The 18415-nt window shown below is 47.5% G+C and overlaps 1 protein-coding gene across 2 annotated transcripts in view; it reads right to left on the bottom strand.

Annotated features, from left to right (window-relative positions):
• GALNT10 (polypeptide N-acetylgalactosaminyltransferase 10) overlaps positions 1-18415 on the bottom strand; it is a 285295-nt gene that overhangs the window by 30043 nt on the left and 236837 nt on the right. The window lies entirely within an intron of this gene.

Here is an 18415-nt window from a genome sequence, read left to right as displayed (position 1 = left end):
ATTGTGGGTGTGGTCACCTGTCTGCTCCGCTGGCACACATCTATATTTTGAGCCTGCTCACCTGTCTGCTCCGTTGGCACACATCTATATTCTGGGCGTGGGCACCCGTCTGCTCTGCTGGCACACATCTATATTCTGGGCGTGGGCACCCGTCTGCTCTGCTGGTACATATCTATATTCTGGGGGTGGTCCCCTGTCTGCTCCACTGGCACACATCTATATTGTGGGCGTGGTGACGTGTATGCTCCGCTGGCACACATCTATATTGTGGGCGTGGTCACCTGTCTGCTCCGCTGGCACACATGTACATTCTGGGTGTGGTGACCTGTCTGCTCTGCTGGCACATATCTATATTGTGGGCGTGGTCACCTGTCTGCTCTGCTGGCACATATCTATATTGTGGGTGTGCTGACCTGTCTGCTCCGCTGGCACACATCTATATTTTGGGCATGGTCACCTGTCTGCTCCGCTGGCACACATCTATATTTCGTGCCTGCTCACCTGTGTGCTCCGCTGGCATACATCTATACTCTGGGCCTGGTCACCTGTCTGCTCCGCTGGCACACATCTATATTCTGGGCGTGGGCACCTGTCTGCTACGCTGGTACATATCTATACTCTGGGTGTGGTCACCTGTCTGCTCCGCTGGCACACATCTATATTGTGGGCGTGGTCACATGTCTGCTCCGCTGGCACACATCTATATTCTGGGCGTGGTCACCTGTATGCTCCGCTGGCACACATCTATATTGTGGGCATGGTGACCTGTCTGCTCCGCTGGCACACATCTATATTGTGGGCGTGGTCACCTGTCTGCTCCGCTGACACACATCTATATTGTGGGCGTGGTCACACATCTATATTCTGGGCGTGGTCACCTGTCTGCTCCGCTGGCACACATCTTTATTGTGGGCGTGGTCACGTGTCTGCTCCGCTGGCACACATCTATATTCTGGGCGTGGTCACCTGTATGCTCCGCTGGCACACATCTATATTGTGGGCGTGGTCACGTGTCTGCTCCGCTGGCACACATCTATATTCTGGGCGTGGTCACCTGTATGCTCCGCTGGCACACATCTATATTCTGGGCGTGGTCACCTGTATGCTCCGCTGGCACACATCTATATTGTGGGCGTGGTCACGTGTCTGCTCCGCTGGCACACATCTATATTCTGGGCGTGGTCACCTGTATGCTCCGCTGGCACACATCTATATTGTGGGCGTGGTCATCTGTCTGCTCCGCTGGCACACATCTATATTGTGGGCGTGGTCACCTGTATGCTCCGCTGGCACACATCTATATTTTGGGCGTGGTCACGTGTCTGCTCCGCTGACACACATGTATATTGTGGGCGTGGTCACCTGTATGCTCCGCTGGCACACAGAATGTAATGTGAAGGTATTCCGATTCTGCTTGGCGTTCTTGTTGATTAATCCCGCTGCTGCCAGAAAAGATTACAACAGATTGCGGAGCTATGGCTTGCTGGGCCTGAAGGCCACACATGGCATGCTGTTCCTCAGCGGAGAACATGGAGGTGCCGAGGAGGAGAGAGCGGCAGCTGTTCAGCTCTGCGCTGCAACAGCAAATTGTCAAATGATTGCAGACTAAGCGCCGTCACTGCAGACTTCACGTCCTTAAATGGGTACTATGCCTAGCAACACAAATCAGTGAACAGACTCACCAAGCTTCCTCCTGCAATAATATTATAGCTACAGAGGTCCTTCAATGAAAGGAAAGTATCCAAGCTATTTTTAAAGTGTAACTGTCGGGCATAAAATCAAAAATCAGTTCTTTATTATTATCTGGTAAACAAGTAATAAGGATGCTAACCAGGCAATCCAAAAGTTAAAATCACTATTACTTTTCTTGTTTATAAATGGTCATTCCCCAGTTTACCTGACTCTTATTTGGTACACACAAAAATTGGCACACAAAAAGGAAGTTGCAGGGCATGCTGGGTTATCCTTTTTTGCTTCTGTACTTCCCCTCAGACTTAACTAATACAGCCTGATTGGCTGAAGACTCTTTCCCTCCTGTTTTCCCCTCCCACACCTCTGTTCCTCTCTGATTGGCCAATATTTCTCATGCTGAGACAATGCACTTTCTATAGTGGAGGGCGGGCAATACATACACAATCAGACAGAGGAGAGTAAGGGAGGAAATGACATCAGGATTGGCTTCAAAATAGCCACACTTAAAATGGAAAATGCTAAGAAGGATTTTCTCTTTTATTTACTGTAGAAAAATCACTAAAATCAAATCGAGGACAGTGCAATACATATGTTATGTAAGTAGAGCAAGTATTTATCTACTTATACAGGATCCTCTCAAAAAATTAGCATATTGTGATAAAGTTCATTATTTTCTTTAACCACTTGAGGACCCACCCTTTACCCCCCCTTAAGGACCAGCGCTGTGTTTAGAGATCTGTGCTGGGTGGGCTCTGCAGCCCCCAGCACAGATAAGGTAGCAGGCAGAGAGATCGGATTGCCCCCCTTTTTTCCCCACTAGGGGGATGATGTGCTGGGGGGGTCCGATCTCTCCTGCCTGCATGTGGCTGGCGGGGGGGGGGCACCTCAAAGCCCCCCTCCGCGGCGAAATTCCCCCTCCCTCTCCTACCTGTCCCCTCCCCGGTGATCGGGGCTGCACAGGACGCTATCCGTCCTGTGCAGCCAGTGACAGGACGTCCCCTGTCACATGGCGGCGATCCCCGGCCGCTGATTGGCCGGGGATCGCCGATCTGCCTTACGGCGCTGCTGCGCAGTAGTGTTGGGCGAACATCTAGATGTTCGGGTTCGGGCCGAACAGGCCGAACATGGCCGCGATGTTCGGGTGTTCGACCCGAACTCCGAACATAATGGAAGTCAATGGGGACCCGAACTTTTGTGGTTTGTAAAGCCTCCTTACATGCTACATACCCCAAATTTACAGGGTATGTGCACCTTGGGAGTGGGTACAAGAGGAAAAAAAAATTTAGCAAAAAGAGCTTATAGTTTTTGAGAAAATCGATTTTAAAGTTTCAAAGGGAAAACTGTCTTTTAAATGCGGGAAATGTCTGTTTTCTTTGCACAGGTAACATGCTTTTTGTCGGCATGCAGTCATAAATGTAATACATATAAGAGGTTCCAGGAAAAGGGACCGGTAATGCTAACCCAGCAGCAGCACACGTGATGGAACAGGAGGAGGGTGGCGCAGGAGGAGAAGGCCACGCTTTGAGACACAACAACCCAGGCCTTGCATGAGGACAAGAAGCGTGCGGATAGCATGCTTTGTACCACCATGCAGTCATAAATGTAATAAAGATAAGTGGTTCAATAAACAGGGACCACGCGGCAACGCTAACCCAGCAGCAGCACACGTGATGGAACAGGAGGAGGCGCAGGAGGAGAAGGCCACGCTTTGTGAGACACAACAACCCAGGCCTTGCATGAGGACAAAAAGCGTGCGGATAGCATGCTTTGTACCGCCATGTAGTCATAAATGTAATAAAGATAAGAGGTTCCATAAACAGGGACCGGCAACGGTAACCCAGCAGCAGCAGCAGCAGCAGCAGCAGCAGCAGCAGCACACGTGATGGAACAGGAGGAGGCGCAGGAGGAGAAGGCCACGCTTTGTGAGACACAACAACCCAGGCCTTGCATGAGGACAAAAAGCGTGCGGATAGCATGCTTTGTACCGCCATGTAGTCATAAATGTAATAAAGATAAGAGGTTCAATAAACAGGGACCACGCGGCAACGGTAACCCAGCAGCAGCAGCAGCAGCAGCAGCACACGTGATGGAACAGGAGGAGGCGCAGGAGGAGAAGGCCACGCTTTGTGAGACACAACAACCCAGGCCTTGCATGAGGACAAAAAGCGTGCGGATAGCATGCTTTGTACCGCCATGTAGTCATAAATGTAATAAAGATAAGAGGTTCCATAAACAGGGACCACGCGGCAACGGTAACCCAGCAGCAGCAGCAGCAGCAGCAGCACACGTGATGGAACAGGAGGAGGCGCAGGAGGAGAAGGCCACGCTTTGTGAGACACAACAACCCAGGCCTTGCATGAGGACAAAAAGCGTGCGGATAGCATGCTTTGTACCGCCATGTAGTCATAAATGTAATAAAGATAAGAGGTTCCATAAACAGGGACCGGCAACGGTAACCCAGCAGCAGCAGCAGCAGCAGCAGCAGCAGCACACGTGATGGAACAGGAGGAGGCGCAGGAGGAGAAGGCCACGCTTTGTGAGACACAACAACCCAGGCCTTGCATGAGGACAAAAAGCGTGCGGATATAGCAGCAATGCTTTTTGCCGCCATGCAGTCATAAATGTAATACAGATGAGAGGTTCAATAAACAGGGACCGGAAACGCTAAACCATCCCAGATGTTCATCGGTCATGTTACTTGGTTGGGGTCCAGGAGTGTTGCGTAGTCGTTTCCAATCCAGGATTGATTCATTTTAATTTGAGTCAGACGGTCTGCATTTTCTGTGGAGAGGCGGATACGCCGATCTGTGATGATGCCTCCGGCAGCACTGAAACAGCGTTCCGACATAACGCTGGCTGCCGGGCAAGCCAGCACCTCTATTGCGTACATTGCCAGTTCGTGCCAGGTGTCTAGCTTCATGCCCGGTTTCAGGTCCAGCGGTGCCAGCCACAAATCCGTCTGTTCCTTTATTCCCCTCCAAATTTCCTCCCCTGTGTGCTGCTTATCCCCAAGGCAGATCAGCTTCAGCAACGCTTGCTGACGCATGCCAACAGCTGTGCTGCACTGCTTCCACGATCCTACTGCTGCTGGTGCTGGGTTAGCATTTCCGGATGAGGTACAGCTTTGAGATGCGTTGGAGGAGAAGGAGTCAGAGAGGTAGGTGCTGCTGTTGTTATCCAGCTGTTTGCGGCGTGGGCAACACCCGCGCCGTAGCAGGTGAGGAATCGCTGCCAGGCTCCACAAGGTTCACCCAGTGCGCGGTAAGGGAGATGTATCGACCCTGGCCGAACGCACTCGTCCAGGTGTCAGTGGTGAGGTGAACCTTGCAGGCAACGGCATTCTTCAAGCTTCGGGTTATTTAGCTGACCACGTGCTCATGCAACTCAGGCACTGCAGAGCGCGCAAAGTGGTAGCGGCTGGGAACAACGTAACGTGGGATGGCCACTGACATCATGCCCTTGAAGCTGTTTGTCTCCACCACTCGATATGGCAGCATTTCGCAGGCCAGAAGCTTGGCTATGCTGGCTGGCTGTTACTGCCACGGCCCGGGGGTCATTTGCTGGCAATTTCCTCTTGTGCTCAAACATCTCAGAGACAGACAACTCAACCGTAGCGCTGCACACCGAAGGGCTGTTGGTTGTTGTGTTTGATGAACACTGGGAGACCTCAAGAGCACTAGTCCGGAAAGTGACAGTGTCAGCATCGTCTGATGTTTGTGAATGTTGTGAACCACGCAATGGCTGGGCTACTGCTGCTGCTGAGGCGGGTCTGGTGGTGAGTCTGGTGAACCCAAGGGAGGCAGTGTTGCTGGTGGTACCCTGTCCTGCCGCGTTTGCCCACAGAGTGGGATGTTTGGATAGAATGTGGCGGCTCATGCTGGTGGTGGAGAGGTTGTTAATACTTTTCCCCCTGCTCAGGCGGGTCTTGCACACCTTGCAAATCGCCATGGTAACATCCTCAGTGCAGTCTTCAAAGAAAGCCCAGACTTTAACTGGCTGAGGACTCGGACCTCGTGCGTGATGTGCTGGTGCTGCTTAACCCACTGCTGGACGCTTGAGAGGTCATCCAAGTAATTATCTGGTCCTGTTCTTTTGGATCTGTGAGGGTTGTTGTCCTGGACAACATGGGCAGTATTGAGTGGGTTTTCTTGGGTGCTCCCCTGTGGCCTGTACGTGAACCGTCAGGGGAAACACCTCTTCCCTTGCCCCTCCCTCTTTCACCGGATTTCTTCCTCATTTCACTTATCCTTAAAGTACACGCTGACTGGCAGCAGTACAGTGGCAGTACAGAAATGCTATACAGTGGTGGGTGAGCGGTGTACCACTATTGTCAGCAGTGACACAGAGCACAATGCTATACAGTGGCGGGTGAGCGGTGTACTACTGTTCCCAGCAGACACAGAGTGGAAGTAAACACAATGCTATATAGTGTGGCTGAGCCGTGTACACAGAGTGGCATTAAACACAATGCTATATAGTCTGCTATATAGTCACCCCGAACAGGGTGATGTTCTGCAGAACCCGAACAGTGGCAAACACTGTTCGCCCAACACTACTGGGAGGGAACGCAGATTTTAGTACCTAAACACACGATACAACATGTTTTCCGGGGTCGGACTCTGAGGCACATACAGATGGTCCCGATCATCATCCTCATCATACAACTCTTCTCCTGAGTCTGACCCACCCACCACCTCTGCCACCCCAACATCCCCAGACACAGACCCCTCATCGTCCTCAACATTAACTTGGGATGCTGGCCTGAGCCAGACCTCCTCCTCCACATCAGGCCCCATCATCTCCTCAATGGCAGCCCTCATTAATCGCTCTGGCGACGGACTGATGGACACAACGTTCTCCTCCGGGGAGGGCTGCTGCTGACCACTGGCTGCTGGGGTGGATGTTATAGCTTGCGTGGGGCGTTGGCTGTTGCTGTTGTTGGGAGTGCTGCTCACAGCGGAGGTCTCTGGGGAACTCATGTTGAGCTCATATAGTGGTTGACGGTGAGTGGAGTATTACTGATCCCAGCAATATACACACTGACTGGCAGAGTACGCAATGCTATATAGTGTGGCTGAGCGGTGTACACAGAGTGGCAGTAAACACAATGCTATATAGTCTGGCTGAGCGAGCGGTGTACTACTGTTCCCAGCAGAATCAGAGTGGCAGTAAACAATGGTATATAGTCTGGCTGAGCGGTGTACACAGAGTGTCAGTAAACAATGGTATATAGTCTGGCTGAGCGAGCGGTGTACTACTGTTCCCAGCAGAATCAGAGTGGCAGTAAACAATGGTATATAGTCTGGCTGAGCGGTGTACACAGAGTGTCAGTAAACAATGGTATATAGTCTGGCTGAGCGGTGTACACACAATGCTATATAGTCTGCTATATAGTGTCAGTAAACAATGGTATATAGTCTGGCTGAGCGAGCGGTGTACTACTGTTCCCAGCAGAATCAGAGTGGCAGTAAACAATGGTATATAGTCTGGCTGAGCGGTGTACACAGAGTGTCAGTAAACAATGGTATATAGTCTGGCTGAGCGAGCGGTGTACTACTGTTCCCAGCAGAATCAGAGTGGCAGTAAACAATGGTATATAGTCTGGCTGAGCGGTGTACACAGAGTGTCAGTAAACAATGGTATATAGTCTGGCTGAGCGAGCGGTGTACTACTGTTCCCAGCAGAATCAGAGTGGCAGTAAACAATGGTATATAGTCTGGCTGAGCGGTGTACACAGAGTGTCAGTAAACAATGGTATATAGTCTGGCTGAGCGGTGTACACACAATGCTATATAGTCTGCTATATAGTGTCAGTAAACAATGGTATATAGTCTGGCTGAGCGAGCGGTGTACTACTGTTCCCAGCAGAATCAGAGTGGCAGTAAACAATGGTATATAGTCTGGCTGAGCGGTGTACACAGAGTTTCAGTAAACAATGGTATATAGTCTGGCTGAGCGGTGTACACAGAGTGTCAGTAAACAATGGTATATAGTCTGGCTGAGCGGTGTACACAGAGTGGCAGTAAACACAATGCTATATAGTCTGGCTGAGCGAGCGGTGTACTACTGTTCCCAGCAGAATCAGAGTGGCAGTAAACAATGGTATATAGTCTGGCTGAGCGGTGTACACAGAGTGTCAGTAAACAATGGTATATAGTCTGGCTGAGCGGTGTACACAGAGTGTCAGTAAACAATGGTATATAGTCTGGCTGAGCGGTGTACACAGAGTGGCAGTAAACACAATGCTATATACTCTGGCTGAGCGAGCGGTGTACTACTGTTCCCAGCAGACACAGAACAGTGAACAGAATGCTATATAGTGTGGCTGAGCGAGCGGTGTACCACTATTCCCAGCAGACACAGAACAGTGAACAGAATGCTATATAGTGTGGCTGAGCGGGCGGTGTACCACTATTCCCAGCAGACACAGAACAGTGAACAGAATGCTATATAGTGTGGATGAGCGAGCGGTGTACCACTATTCCCAGCAGACACAGAACAGTAAACAGAATGCTATATAGTGTGGCTGAGCGAGCGGTGTACCACTATTCCCAGCAGACACAGAACAGTGAACAGAATGCTATATAGTGTGGCTGAGCGAGCGGTGTACCACTATTCCCAGCAGACACAGAACAGTGCACAGAATGCTATATAGTGTGGCTGAGCGAGCGGTGTACCACTATTCCCAGCAGACACAGAACAGTAAACAGAATGCTATATAGTGTGGCTGAGCGAGCGGTGTACCACTATTCCCAGCAGACACAGAACAGTAAACAGAATGCTATATAGTGTGGCTGAGCGAGCGGTGTACCACTATTCCAAGCAGACACAGAACAGTGAACAGAATGCTATATAGTGTGGCTGAGCGAGCGGTGTACCACTATTCCCAGCAGACACAGAGTGGCAGTAAACAGAATGCTATATAGTGTGGCTGAGCGAGGTACACAGAGTGGCAGTAAACAGAATGCTATATAGTGTGGCTGAGCAAGCGGTGTACTACTATTCCCAGCAGACACAGAGTGGCAGTAAACAGAATGCTATATAGTGTGGCTGAGCGAGGTACACAGAGTGGCAGTAAACAGAATGCTATATAGTGTGGCTGAGCAAGCGGTGTACTACTGTTCCCAGCAGTGACACAATGACAGGGGGGACCCTGGCTAGCGTGGCTGGAGCGCGAACTACCCTGCCTGCCTACCCAAAGCTAAACCCACAGACAAATGGCGGAGATATGACGTGGTTCGGGTATTTATTTACCCGAACCACGTGACCGTTCGGCCAATCAGAGCGCGTTCGGGTCCGAACCACGTGACCCGTTCGGCCAATCACAGCGCTAGCCGAACGTTCGGGGAACGTTCGGCCATGCGCTCTTAGTTCGGCCATATGGCCGAACGGTTTGGCCGAGCACCGTCAGGTGTTCGGCCGAACTCGAACATCACCCGAACAGGGTGATGTTCTGCAGAACCCGAACAGTGGCGAACACTGTTCGCCCAACACTACTGCGCAGCAGCGCCGTACAATGTAAACAAAGCGGATTATTTCCGCTTGTGTTTACATTTAGCCTGCGAGCCGCCATCGGCGGCCCGCAGGCTATTCACGGAGCCCCCCGCCGTGAATTGCCAGGAAGCAGCCGCTCGCGCGAGCGGCTGCTTCCTGATTAATTAGCCTGCAGCTGGCGACGCAGATGTGCGTCGCTGGTCCTGCAGCTGCCACTTTGCCGACGCACGGTATAAGCGTGCGGTCGGCAAGTGGTTAATGTACTGATAAACATTAGACTTTCATATATTTTAGATTCAAATACACACAACTGAAGTAGTTCAAGCTTTTTATTGTTTTAATATTGATGATTTGGGCATACAGCTCATGAAAACCCAAAATTCCTATCTCAAAAAATTTGCATATTTCATCCGACCAATAAAAGAAAAGTGTTTTTAAAACAATAAAAAAAAGTCAACCTTCAAATAATTATGTTCAGTTATGCACTCAATACTTGGTCGGGAATCCTTTTGCAGAAATGACTGCTTCAATGCGGCGTGGCATGGAGGCAGTCAGCCTGTGGCATTGCTCAGGGGTTATGGAGGCCCAGGATGCTTCGATGGCGGCCTTAAGCTCATCCAGAGTGTTGGATCTTGTGTCTCTCAACTTTCTCTTCACAATATCCCACAGATTCTCTATGGGGTTCAGGTCAGGAGAGTTGGCAGGCCAATTGAGCACAGTAATACCATGGTCAGTAAACCATTTACCAGTGGTTTTGGCACTGTGAGCAGGTGCCAGGTCGTGCTGAAAAATGAAATCTTCATCTCCATTAAGCTTTTCAGCAGATGGAAGCATGAACCCACTTTTGAACCAGAAACAGCGGCAGAAGTGCCTGACCTGGGCTACAGAGAAGCAGCACTGGACTGTTGCTCAGTGGTCCAAAGTACTTTTTTCGGATGAAATCAACTTTTACATGTCATTCGGAAATCAAGGTGCCAGAGTCTGGAGGAAGACTGGGGAGAGGGAAATGCCAAAACGCCTGAAGTCCAGTGTCAAGTACCCACAGTCAGTGATGGTCTGGGGTGACATGTCAGCTGCTGGTGTTGGTTCACTGTGTTTTATCAAGGGCAGGGTCAATGCAGCTAGCTATCAGGAGATTTTGGAGCACTTCATGCTTCCATCTGCTGAAAAGCTTTATGGAGATGAAGATTTCATTTTTCAGCACGACCTGGCACCTGCTCACAGTGCCAAAACCACTGGTAAATGGTTTACTGACCAAGGTATTACTGTGCTCAATTGGCCTGCCAACTCTCCTGACCTGAACCCCATAGAGAATCTGTGGGATATTGTGAAGAGAAAGTTGAGACGCAAGACTCAACACTCTGGATGAGCTTAAGGCTGCTATCGAAGCATCCTGGGCCTCCATAACACCTGAGCAGTGCCACAGGCTGATTGCCTCCATGCCACGCCGCATTGAAGCAGTCATTTCTGCAAAAGGATTCCCAACCAAGTATTGAGTGCATAACTGAACGTAATTATTTGAAGGTTGACGTTTTTCTTTTATTGGTCGGATGAAATATGCTAATTTTTTGAGATAGGAATTTTGGGTTTTCATGAGCTGTATGCCAAAATCATCAATATTAAAACAATAAAAGGCTTGAACTACTTCAGTTGTGCGTAATGAATCTAAAATATATGAAAGTCTAATGTTTATCAGTACATTACAGAAAATAATGAACTTTATCACAATATGCTAATTTTTTGAGAAGATCCTGTATATGTGTTTTTTTTTTTCTGAGATAGTATGGCTGACAGCTCCTCTTTAAAGGATAAGTGAGAGACATATGGAGGCTGCCATATTATTTCCCTTTAAACAATTCCAGTTGCCTGGCTGTCCTGCTGGTCTCCTTGGCTGCAGTAGTGTCTGAATCACACCAGAAACAAGCATGCAGCTACTCTTGTCCTATCTGACAATAATGTCAGAAACACCTGATCTGCTGCATGCTTGTTCAGGGTCTATGGCTAAAAGTATTAGAGGCAGAGAATCAGCAGGGCAGCCAGGCAACTGGTATTGCTTAAAAGGAAATAAATATGGCAGCCTCCATATCCCTTTTGTTACGGATTTCCTTTAAATGCAGATAGAGTTTGACTACTTCCTGAGATAAGATATTCCAGATTTCAAACACTCTTACAAAATTTGTTTTCCTCCAAACGCAGATCATGTCCCCTTGTCCGTTAATTTAATCTGCCTGGCTTTTATATTGCCCTCTGATGTATTTATACATGTTAATAGGTCACCTCTCTGTCAGCTTTTTTTCTTTCTCTGCCTGAAAGAGTTAAACATCAGGTATGTAAGTGGCTGACTCAGTCCTGACTCAGACAGGAAGTGACTACAGCGTGACCCTCACTGAAAAGAAATTCCAACTATAAAACACTTTCCTAGCAGAAAATGGCTTCTGAGAGCAGGAAAGAGATAAAAAGGGTCAATAGTTCATAGAGTTAGGGTCTTGTAGTAGGTCTTGTAGTAGTTAAAATCGCTCCAGAAAGCGATTGCGATTTGCAAATCGAATCACTATAGTGGAAAATACTTGTCATGATTTTTATGATAAAGTAGCAACCCTAGCGATTTAACAATCACTAGCGATTTGCAATTTTGCGATTCAGCTGTGCAGTGGAAAAGGCCCTAAGAGGGTTGAGAAAGAATGACACATATTGTACACAGTTGGATGTGATGTTCCCATATTATAAGACAGAGGCTAAAATCAGTGTCGAAAGTTGACACACTATTGATCGGGGAAATGGCGGTACTTGTAAAAAAAAATAAAAAAAGACACAGGAAGCCCAATGTGGTGTTTTGACAATACACCAGGGAATGTGTAAAATGAGGTAATATACTCACAAAACTGGGTCGCTAAGGAAGCAACCACTCACCAGGCGTGTGAGGAAATGCCGTCCCCACTCGGCCTTGTTCCATGTCTGTGTGGGTTTCCTCTGAGCATTCTGGTTTCCTCCCACATCCCAAAAACATACAGATAAGTTAATTGGCTTCCCCCTAAATTGGCCCTAGACTACGATACATACACTAAACAATACATGCATAGACATAGGACTATGGTAGGGAATAGATTGTGAGCCCCTCTGAGGACAGTTAGTGACAAGACAATATATACTTTGTACAGTGCTGCTGAAGATGTCGGCGCTATATAAATACTAAATAATAATAATTTCAATATTTTTTACATCTAGATTTGGAAAATAATTTATTAAGTATGTACAGAAATGGCGCTCAGAGGCAGCGGCGCCCGTAAACACGGTCAGATATTAATAAACGGCGAAGCCAGAATGCCATTAACGCGAGATTAAAAAACAAACAATGGATTGAAAAGGAAGGCAGGAGAGAGTTTAGCGCGATAATTCTGAAGGGCCTTATCACTCGTATCTTAATACAGCTGCTAAATTTAGTGCAGTTAATTACCAGATGCCACAGGGAAAAAGGTGATTTGGGCATTGTCCTTGAACTTCTAAATCTGAGAGCGAAAGGACCAGAAGGCAGCTTTCTATCTGTGTGTTGTTGCCAAGCACCACCACAGAAGAGGACCTGTCACAGCTAGCAACAGTAAACGTATTCAGTCTGACTATTTTGTAGGTATTATTGCTTAGTATTTATAGGGGGGGCATGAATTGGGGCGCTCTGTCAAGGAGGAGACATGACACACCAACTTGTAAAAAACTATTGTCATGAAAAATTGTGAAATTGAAAATACATAAGTATAAACATACACTACTCCCAGGGTACAATGCACTGTAAATTACTTTTTCCCACAGCAACATAGGAAAAAAGCAGCTTACAGTGCATTTTTCTCTGTGCTGCTTCACATGGGCAATTGCTAGTCAGCTCGTTTCGCTGATGTTAAGAGCTTTTCTGCTAGCGAATTGGCAACATTTCTCATTGGTTCGTTGCCGCGTTTTGAGCACCGGGGGGTTATGGGTCTGAGAACGCAGCTGCGCTAGGAGCTACGCGCAGCATCTCAGAAAATTTGATTGACCGCAGCGCTTGAACAATCAAAGGTAAATGCATTGAGATAAAAGGTCAGACCGTGTTTCCCCTAAAGTAAGACATCCCTGAGAATAAGCCCTAGCAGGAATTCCAGCATGCTTGAAATATAAGTCCTCCCCTGAGTTTAAGCCCTAGCAGCAGCCCACATGACACCAGCAAGTCACGCTCAATAGAAAGCCTGGATACAGAAGAACAGCTGTATAATGTGAGTTCTTCAGTCCTGTATATGTGTCAGGCAATTTGTGTTTTTGTTGGAGTCAGCCCTCCTGATCTGTCCTGATATGCATCAGCAGCACTTAAGGTGGCCATACACTGGTCGATGTGCCATTAGATCGACCAGCTGACAGATCCCTATCTGATCGAATCTGATCAGATAGGGATCGTATGGCTGCCTTTACTGCAAACAGATTGTGAATCGATTTCAGCCTGAAACCGATCACAATCTGTTCAGCTGCTCCTGCCGCCTGTCCCCCCCCCCCCCCCGTATACATTACCTGAGGCTGGCTCCCGGGCATCTTCTCCGCACTGCACCGCACCGCTGTTCTTGCTCCATCCCGGCGCTTCCTGTGTTACTCCGGTGACCAGGAAGTTCAAATAGAGCGCCCTCTATTTCAACTTCCTGGTCACCGGAGTGACACAGGAAGTATAAGCGTACACTGGGACATGCGGAAATGCGGTGCAGCGAGGAGAAGAGGACCCCGGAGCCAGCTTCAGGTAATGTATACATGCTCGGATCGGGCCCGAATCGTACGCCGCAAGCGACGCGCTCCTACCGCCGGGCGATCGAGGGTAATTTCCCGCACGGCGCGATCGACGGTCCGATCCGATTTCGGGAGGGAATCGGATCGGCGGGTGCGTTTAGCGCAAGCGATTGGCAGCAGATCCGATCCCAGGATCGGATCTGCTGTCGAAACGGCCGTGAATCGAGCCAGTGTATGGCCTGCTTTAACCTCTTCCCAGGACACACAGCTTATCCTATCATAGCTCTGGGGAGCCTGACAGAGTTCTCTGCCTGCAAGAAATAGACTCTTATGCTGGGAATACACGGTGCGATTCTGCCGCCCGATCGATTCCCCGCTCAATTTTGCGCCCAATTCTCTTATCTTTTCCCACTGTACTCCATGCAAAATCGAGCGCGGAATCGATCGGGCGGGAGATCGGACATGTCGGAAATTATCAATCGAACCATCTAAATGGCTCAAACACGTACCGTGTATTCCCAGCACTACCCACATTAGCATAACAGCAGACTCAATTTCTTGTGAGAGCTTATATCTGCAAACCACAAGCTCTGTGCATGCTGCTTGTGGTTCAGAATGGCATGCAGTATATACATTTTGTATAGGAAAACTACCAGTGTTTCCCCCCAAAATAAGACATCCTCTGAAAATAAGCCCTAGCACATATTTTGGAGCAAAAGTTAATATAAGACAGTGTCTTATTTTCGGGGAAACACGATATTTATCACAAAGCAGGACGCGGTCCTGGTAAACCGTGTGAACAGACGCCAACCTTCTCCTGTGTGAACTGGCTCTTAACCTCCCTGGCTGTATGCAGATGCAGTGGGTGCATCCGCGGGAGGGATTTTTTTTTAATAAAAATGTTTTCTATTTGTTAGCTAGCACTAGGCTAGCTAACTATGTGCGGCAAGTCGCCCTCTCTGACCCCCCCCCCCCCCCGATCGCCGCCGGCAATATTTACCCGTCCACAATCCCACAAGAGCCGCAGCTTCAGCAATAAGCTTCACTGTCGCTATGGCGATGATCGGACATGACGTCATGCGCAGTTCCGATCCTCCCCATAGCGAAGCCTGGAGCTGATCGGGAGGCTGCGGCATCGTGGGATCCCTGGGGGGTATGTATACCGGAGGTGATCGGTGGGGACCGGAGGGACTTGCCACACATAGTTAGCAAGCGAAGTGCTAGCTTAACAATATAAAACCGTTTTTTTAAAAAAAAAATCCTCCCGAGGCCATGTAATCCCCTGCGGTGGCTAGCTCGACACTGTGTCAGGCTTACCGCCAGGGAGGTTAAAGCGGGATTGTCACCATAAAAATTCAAATTTCAACAGCAACTGGTCTGAGTGTATTAAGTGATAAAGATGCTAATCCTGCATTCAAAACTTTTTCTGCTGTTATAGTTTGGAGTTATATCACATACCTTAGGAGCACTGGCTATTTAATTGCCATTGCCAAACAGTTGCATGCTGGGGGTCTTTTTATCTATAATATATTCCTCCTCTTCCCTTTATTTCCCCCTCCTTCTAATGACAGAAGACAGTGCACTTCCTAGTATAGACCTCAGTGGGAGTGTCTGAAGACTCTGGGAGAGGGGCGGGTAACGAATACATAATTAGCAAGAGGAGAAAAGAAGAGTGAGGGAGGAAATTATGTCAGGAGGTCAAAGGTAACCAAGATGGAAACTGTCTAGAATAGGATTCTTTGCTTTTCCTTTATACAATTCACAGGAATCATAATGCGGACAGTACAATACATCTGTTATGTAAGTAGAAGCAGTATTTATCTACTTATATATGTGTTTTTTATTTCTAGGTTAGCATGGGTGTCGCTTGTTCTTTAAGGTAGCCCTACATTACTCGATTTTGCTATCAAGTGATTAAAGGGGAACTAAAGTAAGAGGTATATGGAGGTTACCATATTATTTCCTTTTAAACAATACCAGTTGACCGGAAGCCCGGCTGGTCTATGTGGCTGCAGTAGTGTCCTGAATAACACCAGAAACAAGCATGCAGATAATCTTGTCAGATCTGACAATAATGCCAGAAACACCTGATCTGCTGCATGCTTGTTCAGGGGCTATGGCTAATAGTATTAGAGGCAGAGGATCAGCAGGGCTGCCAGGCAACTGGTATTGTTTAAAAATAAATAAACACGGCAGCCTCCATGTCCCTCTTGCTTCAGTTGTCCTTTAAGTGATCGACTTTATTGGGCACACACTGCAAGCGAGATTCTATGCAATTCTCCTTCCCATTCGACCTGATCGACATTGTGTCTCTGTGTTCCTAATCCCAAAAATCGATTCGGTGTCAATCAAAATCATGTGAACAGTAGCCGATTGCCTTACAATCGACCAATATTTCCCATTCTGTCCGATCAAGTAAATTTGTCGATCTGACCAATATCCATTGATCAAGCAGAACGGAACATAACTGTCTCTGCTCTGCTAAAATTATCGAATTAAACAGTCGATCATACTGGAAAATCGAGTAATGTATGGGCACCTTTAGGGCCACTCGGGCTCCCAGCAGCTGGGGACTTTTTCTGGTCGATTTAATCACTTTGATTAATCTGATGGACATCTTTTGTTTCAGGCTATCTGATGGATTCACATTTGACTTTGGACTGTTCATCGATTCAATGTGTGTTCGGACATGTTGGGAAATTTCAATGCGAAATTTAGCATTGCACTGCACTGAGCGCTACAACACTAGTATAAGTACCTGTGAGGCCACAGCTGGAATATGGGATACAGTTTTGGGCACCACACTATAGAAAGGAAATTGACCTTCTGGAATGGGTACAAAGATGGGAAACTACCGTATATCCCCGAATATATGTCGACCTCCTGTATAAGTCTCAATAGACTCCAATTTTTAAACTGGAATTTTGTAGTGACTCAAGTATAAGTCTACCCAGCACAGTTATTGGCTGCACTTGGGGACCAGGAGGGGTTAGTGACTGCACTGTACAACATATTACAGCCCTTAAAGGGAACCAGAAGCAAGTAAAATTATTTAAAATAAACACATGACGTAGCTGCAAATGAATATTACATACTTACCTCGCCATCAGTTCCTCTCAGAAGCTCACCATTTTCTTCTTAAAGTGATCCCTTCCAGTTCTGACAATATTTTGTCAGAACTGAAATATAACAGTTGCTGTCAGTTATATATCAGCAGCTGTCAGTTACAACTGAATGTGCAAGGCAATGTCCATGTTTCCCTATGGCTCAAGTGGGCGGTATTACAGTTTAACAGTGTGCTGACCAGGAAGCTGTTATGGGGTAATGGCCATTTCTAAAATGGAGAACGGAGAATTCCATTGATCACAGTGGACAAATGGGACGCAGGAGAGGAGAAAGAGATTGAGTAGACTACACAGGAGGTAAGTATGAACTGTGTATGGTTATTTTGACTTTATTTTCAGTTCAGGTTCTCTTTAAGTGCAGCCATCATCCACTCCCTCTCCTTAGTAAGTACTGCAGGCCAGTATTTTTCTCCCTTACCAGGTAAGAGACACTTTTTACCACTGGGTCAGTTGGTGCAACTGGGAATGTCATTAATAGTACACACATTACTTAGTGTGCTCAGTTTTGAAGCCATTGGTTGGCAAACGTGCCCGTGTCTTACAGGCAATAGATACTACACAAGATATACAACGTGGTGCATTTCCAAGCAAAAAGTAAAGATGGGAGGAGGATTATAAAGCATGCTGGCAGCTACGGCTTGCTCTATAAAGGTTATGAGTCATACATTTAGGTTGGACTCGAGTACAAGTCGACCCCTATACTTTTATTTAGTGAGTCAGACCTAAATTTCTAGACTTATACTCGAGCATATACAGTAAATTGATTAGAGGGATGGAAGATCTCACTTACCAAGAAAGGTTACACAAACCTGGCTTATTTAGCTTGGAAAAAAAGGTGACTGAGAGGTGACCTGCTTAACATGTATAAGTATATCAGAGGGCAATACAAAAGCTTGGCAGGTGAGCTTTTTGTCCCTAGGGTTGTACAACGGACAAGGGGACATGATCTTGCGTATGGAGGATAGGAGATTTTACCATCTATTTAGAAAGGGGTCCTTCACAGTGAGAGTGGTTAAAATATGGAATATCTTACCTCAGGAAGTAGTTATGGCAAACTCTATATCTGAATGTAAAAAGGGCTTGGATGCTTTCCTTGCATTGATGGGCATCCACGGCTATAATTATCAGGTAAGACCAGGGAAGAGATGATCCAGGGATTTATCCGTCATTTGGAGTCAGGTAGGAATTTTTCCCTTTTAAGGCTATTTGGCCCAGGCCTTGTAAAGGTTTCTTGCCTTTTCCCTGGATCAACTTCAATATGTGCAGGTTCAGGATGGCGATTTTTTTTCCTGGTTGACCTTGAAGGACAGATGTCTTTTTTCAACCAAACTATGTAACACATGTCGTTCATTCGATGTCTCTGAAAT

The sequence above is a fragment of the Hyperolius riggenbachi genome, chromosome 3 (genome assembly GCF_040937935.1).
Source record: "Hyperolius riggenbachi isolate aHypRig1 chromosome 3, aHypRig1.pri, whole genome shotgun sequence".
Classification (NCBI taxonomy): domain Eukaryota; kingdom Metazoa; phylum Chordata; class Amphibia; order Anura; family Hyperoliidae; genus Hyperolius; species Hyperolius riggenbachi.
Note: the sequence above shows the minus strand (reverse complement) of the source record. Positions and strands in the feature narration are given on the sequence as shown.